The sequence below is a fragment of the Brassica oleracea genome, chromosome C9 (assembly GCF_000695525.1).
Source record: "Brassica oleracea var. oleracea cultivar TO1000 chromosome C9, BOL, whole genome shotgun sequence".
In the NCBI taxonomy this organism is placed as follows: domain Eukaryota; kingdom Viridiplantae; phylum Streptophyta; class Magnoliopsida; order Brassicales; family Brassicaceae; genus Brassica; species Brassica oleracea.
The window spans coordinates 27,319,716-27,324,298 of NC_027756.1; positions in this window are offsets into that span (position 1 = coordinate 27,319,716).

Consider the following 4,583-nt stretch of genomic DNA (forward strand, 5'->3'; position numbering starts at 1 on the left):
TTGATCCCCCACTGAAAGGTACGTAGGCAATCCCCACTGAAGGATGCAGCTATATATCCAAACACCTTCCATGGTCCCGTACGTAGATACCCAAGGACCGAACTTGTTAGCCGGAACCATTAATTACAGATCAGGAGGCACCCAAGGACCGACCCTTGTAGTCGGAACCATCGATCATAGATCAAGAAGACCCTACGATCTTCACTATTGATAGGCGGCCCCCACCTAACGACCAATATCCCATGCTGCTACTAAGGCAACGACGACATATACTGGCCCATACCCATAAGGCAGTATCCTGAGAGCAGAATCTCCTGGTTTATCAACTATCAAAGAAGGAGATAAAATTGCAACAACATGTCTCCTTCTTCCTATCATTCCGTAGAGCTGAGCATAGATCGCTTGTACACAAAAATACCATAACACCTGGGGGAACAACTATTCTCCAGCGAGAACAGTCGATGGATTGTTTCATCGGGAAATTTCCGGTTTTCTTTTTCCTGAAACAAAAATTCAAAACAAACTACAGAAAAATTGAAAGGAAAAAAAAACATATTTACACTTACCAGTGGGTTGTCTCCCACCAAGCGCTCCATTTAAGTCACTAGCTTGACTTTGGTTAGCTGATTAGGCTGTGGAGGGATCGCTCAAGGGAATTTCTTCACCTTCTGACATTGTTGTTTCAGCAAGGTAGGGCTTGAGACGCTGACCATTAACAACAAACTCTCCTCCATTCGTGTCCAGCAATACAACTGCTCCATATGGTCGGACTTCCTTGATGGTAAACGGTCTGGATCATCTCGACTTCAGCTTTCCAGGGAATAACTTCAGCCTGGAGTTGAAGAGAAAGACCTGATCGCTCGGTTCAAAGCTTCTGCTGATGATCCGCTTGTCATGATATACCTTGGTCTTCTCCTTGTAGATCTTTGAGCTCTCGTAATCTAGATGCCTGATCTCCTCTAGCTCGTGGATCTGGATGGAGCGCCTCTCCTTGGCTGATTTGATGTTGAAGTTGAGCAATTTGACAGCCCAGGCCACCTTGTACTCTAGTTACACAGGGAGATGGCATGCCTTGCCATAGACCAGGTGATAGGGAGTGGTCCCGAGTGGTGTCTTGTAGGCTGTTCTGTAAGCCCCCAATACGTCATCCTTGAGAGACCAGTCCTTGCGTGTAGTGCCGACTATCTTTTGCAGAATGCTTTTGATCTCTCTATTAGACACTTCCACTTGGCCACTTGTTTGAGGGTGATATGAGGTTGCAACTTTATGCTTGACACCGTTCTTCTTCAAGAGGCCTTGGAAGACCTTGTTGACGAAGTGGATACCTCCATCGCTTATGACCATCCTAGGTACTCCAAACCCTGGAAAGATGATTTATTTGAAAATCTTGGTCACAACATGCGCATCATTAGTGGGGCTGGCGATTGCTTCCACCCACTTTGATACATAATCCACCGCGACTAGAATGTACTCGTTCTTGTATGAAGGTAGGAATGGTCCCATGAAGTCTATCCCCCGACAGTCGAACACCTCGATCTCGAGTATGAAGTTCTGAGGCACCTCATTCGTCTTGCTGATGTTCCCTTGTCGCTGGCATGAATTGAACTTGGAGATGAAAGCTTGAGCATCACGGAGAATTGTGGGCCACCAAAAACCGGCTTGCAAAATCTTGGAGACGGTTTTGAATGCTGCAAACTGCCCGGCATAAGAGGAACCATGACAGGGATGTAGGATCCCTGGAATATCAGCTTCCGGAACACATCGTTAAAACACTCCCTCCTTACAGTGTCGATACATGAACAGTTCATCCCAAAAGTAGAGTTTTGCATCGCTCAGAAACTTCCTCTTCTCATTAACAGTAAACTCAACATGGTCTTTCTCAGCAGCTAATAAATTAGCTATCTCAGCAAACCAAGGCATATAAGAATATCTCTTCTTGATCGCAGCAACGTAGTGTTCCGGTTCTGCAAAACAGTCTACGGCAAGAGTATCCTGACTGTTCTCGACATACAGACCAATCACGTAAACGTGCTCCTCAGGGAGACTGTCATCGAGAGCAGTCTCTTCATCGATCTTCATTCTGGACAAATGATCTACGAATCCATTCTCAATTCCCTTCTTATACTTGATCTCAAGATCGAATTCCTGGAGTAGAAGAATCCATCTCAGTAGGCGCGGTTTGGCATCTTTCTTGGTCAGCAAGTACCTCAAGGCAGCGTGATCTGTGTGCACTATCACCTTGTAACCTACTAGGTATGACCTACACTTCTCGAAAGCATAGACAATGGCTAAAAGCTCCTTCTCGGTCATAGCATATCGGCATTGAGCTTCGTTTATTGTCCTGCTCGCATAGTAGATCACGTGCAGTTTCTTATCTTTCCGCTGTCCCAGCACTGTTCCCACTGCGAAATCACTTGAATCAGTCATGATTTCAAAAGGAAGGTCCTTTTATGGAGGTTGAACAATTGGGGAACTAATCAAGGCTCCTTTTATCGTGTGGAAAGCAGCCAAGCAATCGCTATCGAACTCGAACTTGGTGTCCTTGCAGAGCAGCCTAGTGAGTGGTATTGCGATTTTTGAGAAATCCTTGATGAGCCTCCTATAGAAACCGGCGTATCCCAAGAAGCTTCTGATTCCCCTGACTGTGGTTGGTGGCTGCAAGCTCATCATCACCTCGATCCTTGCTTTGTCAGCCTTGATCCCCTTCTCGGAGATCTTGTGTCCGAGAACAATCCCATCTTTGACCATGAATTGACACTTCTCCCAGTTAAGCACCAGATCTTTCTCCTCGCATCACTACAACACCCTGCACAAATTTTTCAAACAGACAGAAAAGGAGCTTACATAGACACTAAAGTCATCCATGAAAACCTCATTTATATCCTCAATCAGGTCAGTAAAAACAGACATCATGCAACGTTGAAATGTCGCAGGGGCATTGCACAAGCCGAATGGCATCCTCCTGTAGGCAAACGTGATGTATGGGCTGTTGGGGTCAAAATCGGTCGGAATCAATGTCTGAAAGTCCGTAAAAATCAGCATGAATATTTTTACGAAAAGTAATCTTCGTAACGAATTCTTTACGAAGAGCCTTGCGGTAAAATCTTATTCTAATCTCAATCGAACAACTAAATATCGATTGTCCGAAGGCAACGGACAAGTATCCAAATCGGCCACGGACAAGCTCAAGTATGGCCATCGGACAACGCCCAAGCCAAGGTCGCCACGTAGCAACCGAGCTCAAGCCAAGCTCGGTCATTACGTAGCGACCGAGCACGCACATGGCTCGGTCGCTACGTAGCGACCAAACTTTCCCAAAACGTCGATACGACACGAATCCATGCATTCTCGTCTACTCTTTAATGCTATCTCCCGTAGGCCATGGCTAAACCATTCTTTGTTTCTCATCACTCGAAGTCATCAGTCAAACTTTATGATAAAAACCGTGGGAAGTTTTTTTTTATCGAAAAAACCGTAATAAACGTTTCGAGTCAAAGACGACCCAAAGATACCTAAAACGCAACTCGAAGCTCACTTACGATTTCTTAACCGAAAACCCATAAGCCTTAAGATGGTTTATGCTTGGTTCGTAAGGCAAGATAAATGTCAAGTTTCCGCAGATAAAAGTGAAGTTTCCAAAGATAATCACGAAGTTGGTGAAAATTAGAATATCTCCATTTTGAGCTATGACGGCTTAAGGGGAGAAGGGGAAAGGCTCAAACTGACCTAGGAGCGAGTATATAAGGAGTCCTAGGCGAGAGGCGCAAGGGACAATTCTTTCAGACTTAGAACTCTCTGCACTTAGAAAATTTTAGGCATTATTCTCGACATGCTCTGTTTCTATGACTGGCACCCGATTACTAGACGAACTGGCCCAGGCAGTTCGATCTCTTGTTCTACTCTTTCAATCGAACTACGTTCGGCTTGATCCTCGAAAGGGGTACGTAGGCAGCCTTTCATAAGGTTAGGTCCGAAATACAATCAAAATCTTTTTCTTATCTTTTTTGTTTGTTGTTATCGAGCTGCGACTCAACTAGGTTTAAGGTTTTTGGTCGTTAGAACTAGGGAACTCGCTGATAGCTCTTGCGGCCAAAGCTTTTGTAATCTTTTGTAATGATCGCAATGCTCTTACGCGGATTCGAAATAAGATCAACTCTTTCTAAACTCGCTTTATTGTCTTTACATATTTTCCGCATTTATTTGGTTACTTGTCGTTGGCTCTCGCAGAGAATCCGGGACCTCTGGGAATGTTAGGGTTTCTTGACTTTCCTAATTTTAACGGAAATCGACAGTGCGAATTTTGGTTCCCACAGTTTGGCGCTAGAAGGAGGGGGGGGGGTACGGATTACTCTAACTCATAGCCGCAAAACGCTTGATCAAAACAATGTATGGAAATACGAAAGACAAAATAGCATTTCGCAACAATGCTGGTAAGACAACTCCAGCCGCTACTGCGCCTATGGCCAACGCTTACGCAAACGCCACAGTTCTTGAGAAAATAGAAAACCTTGCCGCGACTTTTCGCCACAGGAAGTGCAATGAAAAGAGCTCGCGATTTCTCTTTATAAACATAAAGGGAAACG